This window comes from Phymastichus coffea, unplaced genomic scaffold (genome assembly GCF_024137745.1).
Source record: "Phymastichus coffea isolate CEN01 unplaced genomic scaffold, Cenicafe_Pcof_1.1 PCOF00014, whole genome shotgun sequence".
In the NCBI taxonomy this organism is placed as follows: Eukaryota; Metazoa; Arthropoda; class Insecta; order Hymenoptera; family Eulophidae; genus Phymastichus; species Phymastichus coffea.
In genome coordinates this window covers 6,079,336-6,094,290 of record NW_026706825.1, presented here as the reverse complement: position 1 = coordinate 6,094,290, position 14,955 = coordinate 6,079,336, and positions in this window count along the sequence as shown.

Sequence of the window (14,955 nt, the reverse complement as noted above, 5' to 3'; positions counted from 1 at the left end):
ATATACCTTATAAATTCATACTAAGAATATCGAATATTTAATGTTTTATTCTGATAGAAACTGGTGAAATTAAACTCTTGCTTTCCAGAAAAGAGCAATATTTCTAATAACAAGAGCAATCGAAAGTGTCTGTATATACTCATTATTTCTATTAAATAGGCACCAGAAAATGACATATGGGATCTAATATTAGTGAATCCTTTTTAAATGTTCTATACTCATGAAAACTAATACAAATTAAATGTGCAATTCCAAAGCAATTAATGTTATTATATTATTGTAAGTTATAACGGCCGGGGCCGTTTTCGCGGAAGATTGTCTGCGCACGAGGCCGAGCATGGCCAAGCGGGCAAGCGAGCGAGGAGTGAAGAGAGAGAGAGAGAGAGCGAGACTCGATGAGGCGCGTGCCGTAGCGAGAGGGTGGGGAGAGAAAACGATTTAGAGGCACTTGGACTTAGACCGGCGAGCTCGAGGGATTGTCACGTGCGTGCGCGACCAAAAGAAAAGAGGAAGAAAAGGAAAGCGACCGGCAGATAAAGAAAAGTGCGAGTGCGCGAGAAAATTGGAGACTATCCTCAAAAATCGCCGGAACCTGTGGATCGTCATCTCGAGTGGGCGATTACCAGGGGCAGAACTTGCCCGCCCGAGCAAGGGCGATAACGCGGGCGATTAGCAAGGAGTAGTCTGTCTGCAGCAGCTACTTCCCGGTGAGTTCCTCTCTGTTTATAAGCGACAACTTAGCGTGCGTTAGTTACGCGAGCGAGCGTCTCTCTCTCTAAAACAGTATTGATAGCGAAATCTCGGCATGCGGTATTGTATGAAAAGTTCGTATGAGTAAATAAAGCCCGATTTAACCTGTTTAAGCGTTGACTTTGTGTTGGGCGTACCCAGGAAGGCACTTCTGTCCCTTCCCACGCCCGTGATTAGAACTCACGCACGCTCTCGTGCTTAGCCGTGCTTTCGCGATCCCTTTTCAGGGCAGCGCGTGCCCGCCCGTATTCGGCGGAACGCCAGGAAGCGGCTAGCTGATCGGGGCGGCGGTGAGCCCCGCACCGAACAGCGAAAACAAAATTCTTAACGGGCCGCGAGAATAATTTGATTATTTTCCAGGCCGTTATAAAGTATGATAAATGAAAAACTATTAATATTTAATACGATTGTTCTTATAAATACACATAAAATGAGATAGTTATTTTTAGTCATTTGATAAATCTACTGAATACTAATAAGAATTCTTATTTATTTTACGTTTTAAAAATCATATTGGTTTTATATGATAACTTACTATATTATTTTTTTGTTACAAAATATGTAGGCATTGATTTTTATACTTCATTAGCAGATCGACATGTATACTGATAAAAAAAGTATGGTACGCAGCGCATACGATCCAATGAATATATATATTTCTTTGTATTTCATATGTTTTTGCTGGTGCAAGAACTCAAAATATCTGATTTCATATTTTTTTATTGGATTTTATTCTGTACTTTCAACTGGGGTTTCACATCCGACCACTGATGAAGAAAACTGATACGATCAGTTACGGTTTCCCTGTTTACAATTAGAAATAACATAAAAATAAAAATAAAAAGATATAAATAATTTGATGAACATAAAAAAAAATAAATACAAATAAATAGATAAAAATAAATTAATAAATGTAAATTATCGTTTATATTTTGCTTATTTTTAGCATAACTTAAAAACTAAAAACAAAAAATTAAAATTCATTAAAAATACATGATGATTTTATTGTTTATTATTATTTTTTGTGTATACTGTTATTGTTATACTATTAAGTCTAGAGACTAATCCAATAGGAAATCAACAAATGTTAAGAAACTAAAATTTTAATTTAATAGATTTTATAACTATAAATAAAAATAAATAAATATTATTTTTTCTTCATATAAAATTATTTGTAAAAATTTTCTGCACAAATTACACATCTCATTGTTATTGCCAGTTTCTTCCACCACATTAGATTAAATGTTATGATTTTTAGAAATATGGTTATAAATTGATATTCAGTGGAGTCAAAAAGTCACTATTTATCCAAATTAAAAGTTTTTAAAAAAGATTCGTTAAACATATTGAATCCATCGACATAAATTTTAAAATTTTGATGCCGAACTCGTGACCTGTAATAAAAAAAAGGTTAGAAGATTGTAAAAATAATTTTTTTTATTTATTTTAAATAAATTTTTGAATTTTCATTACGAAAATATAGTTGATAAAATACGATTCTATCTCTTCCAAAATAAGGGATGCAAACTCTGAAGTCAATTTTACTCTTGAATTATTGGTTATTGGGTTAATAAAAATAATTTTATTTGTTTCAAAAACATGAATTGAAAATAAAAATATCTGTAAGTTTTTAATGACGATATTTAGGGGTATGTTTTAGGGCTGGTTTTCATCCTTTTAATCATTGTATCAATAGCTAGAAAAACACGTTATAATATTTTTCGATAATCTACTGATGCGCAAATTTTCAAGATAATCGGAGAGAGACACACACCTTCCTGCTTTCCCTTATGAGAGTTAGAGAGAGACGGAGAGAGAAAACGCGCGTATGTACACTGAAAAACTTTTCGAAGATTTCTAGACAAAAAAGAACGTCATAGCTTTTAGCTGCGATACCTTTATTACTTTAACCTTTTAAGGACGGGGATTTTTACGTTAAAATTTGACTTTTTTTTTGCACAATATTTGTGCATAAAATGAAAGAATATGTCACGTGGAGTGCCTGACAAAATTGGTGGTCGATATATCGACCAGTTCCGTCCTTAAAAGGTTAAGCAGTGAACGTCGCAGCTCTGAGGCGCGAATTCTCCATGAACACGGTGTAAGATAGAGGGGTGGATTATTTCCTTACCCCCACCACGAATTTCGTATGCCGATTTTGAGGAGCCGCCAGTCACGGCCACGAGAGCGGCGCCACAGGAAAATATAACTCCTGGTCTAACCTATAACAAACTCTCAGCTCGTGTATGAGTGTGAGTGAGCAAACGCGTTGCGCCTCACACTTGTTTCTCTTTGCAAATTTCGAGTATTTTTTACAGGTTTTTCATGATTCTTTATTCTATTATTCAAATTCGATGATGATTCAGTATTATATCGAATTCATTAATGTACTTGCTGTATTAAATAAAAATACTTATTGGATCTTGCATAGATAAAAAGTTGTTTTTGATTATTCTGTTATTATATTGTGTTCATTAGTACAAATTGTTATACCAATTTGTTAAACCTAACCACCGAATAACTTAAGCAGGACAAGAAAACCTAATTACTTAAACTCGAGCCCCCAAGCGTACAAGATTATCAGATACTCCCAATCATATTCTAACGTACAAGTACGGTAGCCGAGGCGGTAGCTTTTCGGCCTACGGATTTTGCGTCGTGAGTTCAAATCCCGTCGCTGTAATTTTTTTTCAATAATTGATTGTTATTACATGATTTATAATTCCTTTATTTTCATGTTTTTCTGAATAAATTATTGATAACTTATTCATAAATAACAATGAATGAAAGATTGATATCATGTGATAATAATCTCACAATTTTCAATTAAAATTTTCATATCGTAATTGTAATAACGATGTTACTTTTATGTAATAGTATCCGTTCATATTTCAATTTATTTAAACATTTAACGCAAGCTCATCCACAAATTGTTATCCTAAGCTCCTAAGCGTACGACTTTATCAGATACTTTCAACCACTGCCTATCGTATAAGCACGGTAGTTAAGGCAACAGCCTCTCGGCTTGCGGATTTTGTATCGCGAGTTGAAATCCCGTTGTCGAATTTTTGTTGTTGTTATTTTTATAGGAAATTAATATCTGTTTTATATTTACAAAAAACTATTGTTATTTGATAAAATCATTATTTTTTATTAAAATGTTGTTTCATTTTCTGATAGCATACATATGTATTTTTTTGTAAAAACTACGGCACTTATTATTGAACTGATTATTGTAATGTGCATATAAATATTTGTATCATTCTATAGACCTATAAAAACATACAATTCGTTTACTGATATTTCAGAAATTAACCGCTTATGAATTCGCTGCTAAATATCAATTATTCATAATCGTTTTTTTTGAAATTCGCTGAATTTTGATACACGAGATTTACTTTAACCATGCGTGTATAGTCTGCTTCGAGTTGAGTATCGCAACAATTGACTGTCGAAAGCGTACGGTCAAATGTGCATCGGCTGTTATCGACTATAAGTAATATAATATACGCGGTGACCCATTTTAATCACCGCAGCCGGACTACTCGGAACCTAAGCCAGATAGGGCAAAATAGTTCTGACAAAAGTTGTAAAGGGTAAAGGGGGCAACACAATAGGGCCAACGCTTTTGACCTTGAACTTGACCTTCAAGGTTATTTCAAGGTCAAAGTATTTTTTTAGATGGGAACCCCTATTTTTGACATCGGATTCGTAAAGAGCGAGAAATTTTACGTCCAAATTGATATTAAGAAAATTTTTTTCATGACGTGAGAAGGGAATTTCAAGGTCAAATGCTACAAAATCCTATGATTGCTATTTGCTAGCCTTTTCTCATGAATAGCAACCCCAATATTGCAACGAGCTTGAAAAGGTTTTCCTTACTTTTAACGTTACCCAGAAACAACGACGTGGACGTAGTAAGGTTTGTTGTTTCCTTTGAGGTGCTTGTTTCACGTAAGTCTTCTTGCCTCTCACGGTGGGGTGCTTGTCTCACGTGAGTCCCCTTGCCTCTCACTAACCTCGAAGCAAGTACTCGAAATGACGACCATTTGCTTCAAGACACATTGTCAAACGCCTTTGAAAATGGCGAACGGTGTTGTCACGGTGGGCTCAAAAATAAAAAAAAAGACAAAAAAAACCGGCCACACACTTAGCTCGTAAATTAGAATGAAAAACTGCGTACAGCTGAGTAAAGAAAATTTTTTCTGTGAACGGCAGTTTTCGGCTTGCGCATCTGGTAATTTTCGGATGTTGGAAGCAATCAGAGCGATTTTACGACCGCGCCATCCGGAGTAGCCAGATTGCGAACATCTTTGGAAAGTAGAGATCTGCAGCGCACATGTGCATCCTACCGATAATACCGTTATTTTATTTTAAATAATTTATTCTCAATATTATTAATTTCTTTTAAATAAAGGGAAGCGCATTTGCTTGCAGATCTCTTAAAAAATGCGAAATTTATCTATTGTAAGTAACATTCAAGTAATCAACAAGGACTATTTTAATTAATAATTTTTGTTTATTGCTCGGATAGTCTTAATTTTTTACCTAAATATAAATATGGAAATAATTCACTATATTTCCGTATTTATTAAGATTTTTTTTACTGCGAATTTTCTATGTTTAATCGTTGAATGCACTCAACTTTGCGTTAAAAAATTTAAGAACAGCTTTCACGAAAGTTAATGACTATATTTAATAAAATTAACTCTGATTTTTCAGTACTTCTTAAGGCTTTTTGATAATTAATTAATAGTTAAGACTATTAATATCTTGTTTGTTTTCAGATAAATATAATCCTTAACTTTTGTTCTGTAGTTTAGTTTTATTATAGATTAAGTAATATTTTTGTAAAATTAAAGTACCACACACTCAATTGAATTTAAATAAAATTAGTTTATATAATTAAAGGTTAAAATAGTACATAGAGGGCCATCTGTGTGAAGAGGGGCCAAAGTACTTGAAGGAGGCCACTCCCACACACTCCGCCCCCGGCCAATGAAGGTTTGAATTTCGCTTACGCTTGAGACACTCCCCAAATTTTCCAACCAATTAAGTTAAGAAAATTTAAGTTCTTCCTGCCCAAAAATGACAAGGATTTTAGAGTAGGAGTCTCTTGCGAAAAGCATAAAAGGAAGCTTTTCAAGAAAATGAGGCAGTTATTTTGCTAATTCAGTTCGTGCAACCATTTCAAATTCGTTAGCTATTTTTCAAGTTCGTCCAGTTTAGTTAGTTCCAGTTATTCTTTCCAGTGTGTGTGGGAAACTAAGATAAAAGTGAGTAAGGAAAATCAAATAAAATTTTTTTATTCTAACTTCTTTTTACATTCTTTTCTCTCCTTATTCTTTCCTATTTAGTTTTGCATACGGTTTGTCTTTTTAGATAGTTACACTCGATTGCCAAACGTGTGGTCGAGTGCATATTAGATAGGCTCCCCTTTACGTTATTTTATTGCCAAGAGTGTGGTAAAATAACGCGAAGCATTGCTATATTGCCAATCGTGTGGTATAGTAAAGCTTCGATCCTCCGTCGTCGAAAAGAGAATTTCCCGCGATAGTGGCAACGCACGTCCCGGTGATTTTCCGCAAGGATAGACCAAAAAAATACGCCTGAGAATTGTTTCCTCAACCGACGTTACAGTGTTCAACAAAGTTTGCCTCGGAATAACAGCACATGCTCAACGAATCCTGTCCTGCATATCTGCTCTTGTAGTGGGTTGTTGCTCAAAAACAGCATTTTTTAAGTACCCCCATAAATAAAAATCTGGTGATGTAAGATCGGGTGAGCAAGCAGGCTAGTTAACTGGACCTACTCGCCCAATCCATGTGATACCATAGTGCTCATTCAAAAAAGCCCTTACGATTTAAACAAAATATGATGTTGCGCCATCCTGCTGGAACCACATTCTTCGTCGCGTTTCTAAGTCAACATCTTCCAGCAATCCAGGTAGTTCATCTCTTATTACCCGCAAGTAACTATATTGATTTACATTTCCTTCAAAAAAATAAGGACCGACCAAGTGTCTATTGCCAATCCCGCACCACACCATAACACTCCAACGTCTTTGATGGTTTACAGTTCGATACCAATAAGGATTTACATCAGACCAGTAATGGCAATTATGCCTATTCAGTTTCCTATCACTTTGAAATTCGGCCTCATCAGAAAAAAAACAAAGTTAAAAAAGTCTGGATCATTTTGTATCATTTGTAAAGCCCCTTGGCAAAATACCATCCGCTGTTGGTAATGCTCAAACTGTATCTCTTGAACCAAAGTGATATGATAGGCGTGATATCGAAGCCTTGTCATATTCTTAAAAAAGTACTTTTTGAAATACCAATTTCCCTTTCCACTCGACGAGCGCTAATGCGTGGATCAAGATGAATTACTGCAAGGATAGCTACAACTCGATTATCATTTTCATCATACTCATGGCGCCTACGTTGACGAACCATGTATCCACCACGATCTCTTTGGGTTAAACGTCTGATAGCTCTATCATTAGGGTGTCGTCTGCCAGGATAGCGTTCAGCATAAAGTTGTGCCGCAGCACGATAATTATTTTGGCTTGCTCCTAAAACCAAAATCATATTAACGATCTCGTTGGCTGGATAGTCAGCCATTTCAGAACCAGCTATTAATTACTATTAAATGTAAATAAAAAAGGAAAAATGTTGAAAAATTACGGTAACTTTATTTAGCTAACATAGCTTTAGATAACATGTATTCCCAAAAATAAGTCGTTAATCACTTTTTTTAATTTTAAATTTTAAATGAAAGTAATCGTCAAAAAATGTTATTAATTATAGACACGTCTGCAAAAAAAAATCCTTAAAAAATGCTGTTTTGAGCAACAACCCACTACCAGAGCAGATATACAAGACAGGATTCGTCGAGCATACGCTGCTATTCCGAGGCTAACTTTGTTGAACACCGTTTGCCATTTTCAAAGGCGTTTGACAATGTGTCTTGAAGCAAAATGGTTGTCATTTCGAGTACTTGCTTCGAGGTTAGTGAGAGGCAAGGGGACTCACGTGAGACAAGCACCCCACCGTGAGAGGCAAGAAGACTTACGTGAAACAAGCACCTCAAAGGAAACAACAAACCTTACTACGTCCACGTCGTTGTTTCTGGGTAACGTTAAAAGTAAAGAATATCTTTTCAAGCTCGTTGTAATATTGGGGTTGTTATTCATGAGAAAAGGCTAGCAAATAGCAATCATAGGATTTTGTAGCATATGACCTGTATGTAGCATATGAAATTCCTTTCTCAAGGTTATGAAAAAAATTTCCTAAATACCATTTTGGACGTAAAATTTCCCGCTCTTTACGAATCCGATGTCAAAAATAGGGGTTCCCATCTAAAAAAAACACTTTGATCTTGAAATAACCTTGAAGGTCAACTTCAAGGTCAAAAGCGTTAGTCCTATTGTGTTGCCCCCTTTGCCCTCTACAACTTTTGTTGGAGCCATTTTGCCCTGTCTGGCTTATATTCCGAGTAATCCGGCTGCGGCGATTAAAATGGGTTATCGTGTATAAGAATATTACGCTTGGCTATAAGTACTTATTAGTAACTATTTCTTCATATTTCATAGCTCAAGTTGTGAAAAAGTGTAGCATAAAAAATTGTAGAAGTAGAAGAGAAAGTATCAAAGTGTCATATTTCAGCGTTCCTGGTCATATCAAAGAACAGAAAAATTGGTCCGATGCATTGGGTGTTCGAGTCAATGAATGTTGGAATATTTGTGAATTGCACTTTGATTCAGACGATATAGTGAATGACAACCGTGATACTGACAGTGTTGGTAATGTACACATAGTAAATACCTCCTATACAGGGTGTCCCATTTTAAAGGAACCACCCCGAAATTTTCGACGGTTAGCGTTGTACAAAAAAATTGTTCAAACAACAGTTGTTTGGGACAATGGGGGTAACCTTTCTGTGAAATCCGATTTGACCTTGAGATTTATTTTCAAGGTAATTTGAAGGTCAAAGTCATTTTTTGAATAGGAAACTATATTTTTGATCCCGGATTCGGAAAGAGCGGGAAATTCTACGTTTAGATAACGTATTATGTGTGGGGTGCGGTTAACCCCATCCATCCCACCGGGGCAAGGGTGAGGTTAATAAGGTATTGATTACCCAGCCAGTGAAGGCAAGGTATTGATTATCCAGCCAATGAAGGTAAGGTATCGATTACCCAGCCAATGAAGGCAAGGTATTGATTACCCAGCCGGGTGCTGCGGGTAATACCTTGCCGCAGCACGATATCGGCCTTGATATGCCCCGAGAGACAACAGAATATCAACAATTTCGTTTCTCAAATAATCCGGCATATTCCCTCCTTTTAAGTCAACTAAGAAAATTACACTTGAACTATCCTGAGAAGGACTGTTCGCGAATCACTATTGTTATAAACAATACTAAAAAAGTGTTATTAAACAATTTAGTTGAAACTGTGTAGGCTTGTCCGGAATCACACCAGAAAATAGAATGAAAATAACATGTTATCCCACAAAATGGAAAATGACACTTCTCATGAAGGCTTTGAATACATGAAGTCGACTTTGAAAATCAACCTGAAGTTTAAGCTCAAGGTCACTGTTGTTTGACCCTACAATTTTTTTGGGATATATTGGGGTTATTGAATTATTGGGGTTATCGGGTTATTGAATTATTGGGTTATTTGGGTTATCGAGTTATTGGGTTATTACAATTAACCTTACTCTTGACCGATCATCCCTGTGCATAGATGAAGAAAATCATAAATTTGACCCCTACATGACCTTTGGCGAGGGGAGTGGGGGGGGACCTTACCACACACATAATACGTTATCTAAACGTAGAATTTTCCGCTCTTTCCGAATCCGGGATCAATAATATGGGTTCCTATTCAATAAATAATTTTGACCTTCCAATGACCTTGAAAATGAATTCAAGGTAAATCGGATTTCACAGAAAGGTTGCCCCCATTGTCCCAAACAACTATTGTCTGAACAATTTTTTTGTACAACGCCAACCGTCGAAAATTTCGGGGTGGTTCCTTTAAAATGGGACACCCTGTATATGACACACACATATATGTATATATATATATATATATATATATGTGTAATTTTTCATTTTATATTATTATTTGTTATTAATATTGGCTTGGACAAGTGATCTAGAAATGAATATATCATTACACATGTATACAAATAATAGGTTTTTTTTCTGTATCACAAGCTAGCTATGGTATTCCCGAAGGATTTTGATGCGCTGAATCCAAATCTGGCCTTAATTCTATCACGTTAGATTTTTGAAATATCCTGACCTAAAAGTGCAAAAAGCACTGTTTTTTGACATATTTGAGGTTATGAAGCATAAATTTCATCATAGAAAACTATGTAAAACATCTTAAAGTACAAATCTTCCCCTTTAAAATGCCGGTGAGTTTGCCTAAATATCTGTTTTTATTCACCAAGATGTCGCATTTTGAAATATTTATATTTATGAATTTCTTAAAATTCGAAAATCCATTAACCCATTAAGTCCTAAGTGGACGATTTTCTTTTACTCTTTTCAATTGATCTTTTATCAGGAATAGAAATCAGGAATAGATATTTCTGACGTAAAATTGTCTGAACTTTTGATCTATGCTGTTAGAATTTTAACAAAATGCGTGCGTATGCGTGTGTATATATATGCGAGCATGTGCGTTGACTTCAGATTCGTGATCAACGACCCCAAAAACCCCCGAGTAACAATGTACGAGTAAAATCACTAAACAGAAAAATTCGTGCAACACAGGATTAATGGATTATCTAATTTTGAGAAATTCGTAAATGTACTCGTAGAAATTTCAAAATGCGATATCTCAACGAAAAAAAAAAGATATTTAGGCAAACTAAACGACATTTAAAAGGGAATGATTTGTATTTTAAGATGCTTTAAATAGTTTTCGTGATAAAATTTATTTACGATGCTATATAACCTCAAATATATCAAAAAACAGTGTTTTTTACACTTTTAGGGTTAGGACATCTTAAAAACCTGACGTGTTGGAACAATTGTGAGACCAGATTCGGATTCAGCGCACCAAAATCCTTCGGGAATACTGTAGCTTGCTCGTGATATAAAGTCTTATATACCTGTGTTATTAATGTGTGAATATGAATTTTTTTGTTGAATATAAAGTTATAAAAAAATTTCAGATGGTTTTTTAAAATGAGCTTAATATTTGTTTAATTATATTTGCTTAATTAATTATTGTATTTTTATTTATGTTAAGAATTTCTGATTTTCCAAATATGAACTTGCATACTTTTCTGTAGGTATGGCTTCGATATTCTGAAATACCAGGGGTCTATCTATTTAATTTATATTGTAAATAAGTAAAAATATATAAAAACTTCTACAATTACGTTGTACAATGTTGCATGATGGCCTCATAGGATTTCGCCTTGAATAGGAAGAGGGAGTCCTTGCAAAATTATTAGGTTTATTGCCCTGTGACAGCCAGCCGTAACTTAGTTCTTTTTCAATATTAATTAATAGAACTAAATATGAAGAACGGAGCGGGAATCTTCCTGATTTCTCACGATGAAAATGCATTCGAGATAAAGAGTTTATATAAATCTTGATAGTGGCCCGAGCCTGCGACGCTCTATCCTGCTTTGTTCCACGCGGATGTGTTGACAGGAGCCTACGATCATCGCGTATACATCGTGAAGCGTTATCGCGCCGATAATGGGGCCATAAAAATGCAATTTATTTTTTTTCCCACCGAATTTTAAGAAAATAGCCGTAATATTTAATGGATTTTAATCAATTTTGTAAGTTGTTATTGTACCATAATGCGCATCTTTTAGTCACCAAATAACTAATAAATAATTTTATATTAGAACAATAATTCATTTTATAATAAATCATAGAAGTTTTGGATTTTTCTAAATATTTATAATAATTGAATTATTGTAATAATCACTATGTATCGTTAAAATTAACTAAGTTTAGTACGATTTTGTATAAGTAATCATAAACTATAGCGTCACTCTTGCTCTTAAAAGTGGCACTCCGAGAGCCATCTCTGGAGAAAATATATCTATGAAAGATATATTTGAAATTATTGATCAAAGTAAGTTTGAAGTTATTGAAAGATTATAAAATTGTGGCTAACTAAAAATTACCGATGAAAATTATTGACTACATACATTTATTTTTTATTTAGAAATGGGGGAAGATTAACAAATAAGCTTTATCTTTATTTTATCCATGTTATAAAATTTTGTTATTCGTTAGATAAAATCTTTTTTTTTGCTCTTTTCTTTTCTTCTAGTTTTCTTAGTTGTTATGCCGCCTTTTGTAAGTTTTAACAATTTTTCAAACAACGTCATTGATACAGTTGACCAAGTAGTTGAAGATATTATTTCATTAAGAAATAGCCAAGATACAGTAATAGAAGTAGTTAATAGACACGACGTTGCGGTTACCAAAATAAATATTAACGGTCGTAATCTTAGTGCACGCGTTACACAATTAGAATTAGAAAATAAGAATAGAATTGGTTAAATAGCTAGTTTGGGAAATATTTGTGTAGACTTAATCAAAACAAATACTGCCCTAAAAAAGCAGGTTAGATCTTAGGAAACAAGTAAAAAGTAACAACAAATTAATCAATAGAAATACAATTACGAAAAGGGTTTTAGTAAAAAAAATAAATAAATTAGCAAAGACATTTGAGAATTTGAGATTATAAGTAGAATAATAAATAAGTTCTAGCTTTTGCATAAAATTTGTGTTTAATAAATGGTGGGTTTTTCTTTTGACTTGTTATAGTGGAATTCGGGTACAGTACCGCTAAAAAACGATTATCCAAAACGCAACGTAAATCTCTCCGTAGAGAAATCAACAAGCATGAGTTTGGATTGACCAAGGAAGCATATGAGAGCGGGTTGAAAGCAAAATTCGCCCAGGATAAAAAGGAATTAACCCGTCGTGTGGATATTGTTTCTACACCAAGCTTGGAACTACCAAAAAGTCGAGTTATCCGAATTTCCACAACATATTGCGCCCTTAGTTAATAATCAATTTAATTTAAGCTTCGAGAGAAAGGTCGCTAAATTTCGAGAATCTCTATGCCCTCATTTGTTAAATTTAGAACATTGCGTTAGATGTCAGCAAAAATTTCAGAAGAGATATAAAATTTCAATTTGTAAAAATCAAAGCTTAAAAAAGAAATATAATATTAAGGATATTTCAATTAAAGTTGAACGAAGTAACACTTCAACAAAAACCTTGAGTGACGGTACGCAAATAAACCCGAAAGTTTACGAAGTTTCACAAAGATCCTTGCGCCCGGTTAAAAAAATTAAGATACAAAAGAAATCTTCAGAGCCTTCTTCTATCCCCAAAGCTCTTTTAAGTCCGACTTTACCACTGATAACAAAAAAAAATGTAAATTGTAAGACTTCTCCAAATTTATCCTCTGCTAGTGAGCCGATACCTAGAGTAGACCAATTTTTCGCATTAATAAAAGATTATAAAAATTCCTTAATTAAGTTGTAATTACTTAACGAGTTATCAACATAAGTGTTAATAAAATTATGTAAAAATATATAAATACTTCTAATATTTAGCAAAATAAAACATCAAATAAAGGCTATAGCGGGTTAACAATGTTAAAATTGCCTAAGAATGAATCGTTATCGGGGATCAGCCATCCGAAAGAGCATATTTTGAGGCTCTCTCACCTAAATTTTCAGACCCCTAGGTAGCAATAGAGTGCCACAATCGTAAAAAACTGGTTTTTGTAAAAATAATTTCTCCTGCTTTACTGTTTGCTCAAAAAATTCTGAAAAAACTCATGGATATTAAATTTTTTACTACAAAATAGCCCGATTTTTTTCAGATTTTTTGGATAAAAATCGGAGTCAGAAAAGATTATTGAAATTTTCAATGATTTTTTAGGTTATGAAGGTAATATTTGGCTAACATCTACACCATCATTTTTCATGTATTTTTTCCCGTACTTTCGAATACACATATTCAAATTATCATATTTTGACCGGAACATGCTCAAAAATTGAAAAAAACCGTTATTTTTCGCGTTTTTCCTATGTTTTTAGCACATAACCTCAAAATTAGATACTTCACTAGGTACTAAAATACCTATAAATACTCTAGGACTCTTTGCCTGTATGCAAGAACACCAAAAAGTAGTTTAGAAAAATTTTCCAACTCTTAAAAGTTCATACAGTCAAGTATTACTTCCCTATAACTGCAAAGAGCAAGACCGATCATTTATGATTGAGACATTTTTGTTGCTTAAAATTAATTCAAACCTTAAAGCTATAAAACATTTTGAATTAAAATAGTTTGAACAATATAAGCTAGACATTTTTTTAACGAGCCTCTTATTATATTGACAACCTTGTAATCCACAAGTTATAGTTATCGTACTTAGTCATACATATTTGGTACAACCCTTTATTCATAGTTCCATTGAATAAAACTTGTGAGATTGCATACTTGGATTACACGTTAATATAATAACAATTATATTATACATTAATGATTAAAAAAACATTGAATTTACTTCTGTGAGGTTATGAGAACGTTTTAGCGCAACAACATCAGTTGTCTTCTGCTACGTCAAATTATCTCGACGACCTACTAAGTCGCCCGAAAAAACGGTCAGTATCATGCGATGAGCTAACAGGTTGGCCTCAGAAAAAGTACTTTTTGGTTAGTGACCTACCCATTCACTCGATGGCACTACCGGGTTTCCGTACTCCCCTCCCTCCCAGAAGAGCCTACGTAATCCTACTGCGCATGACAACGAATCGTTGGTCATCTAGTCCAATCATAGCCGACGATTCTGACGGTTCGCTTCTGACTATTTAAATGGAACAAAAATGTACCTCAAATCTGAACGTGGATCCATTTCAAGTTTATATTTTCATGACATTCAAGGCAAAAATTGAAGAATTCCGTTAGGCGCTATAAATAAATATCCTTATAGATATTTAAAATCTAAATAAAATGAGATATTTAGTTAAATTACTGAGGATAGATGTTTCATGAATCATGTATGATGGTATAATATAAATTATTATAATTATGATTAATATTACTATTATTATCTAAAGAAATTATGACTATAATATTAAAAATGATTTCAATAAATTACGATATTTGACGGTTTTTTCATGCTGAGTTTTT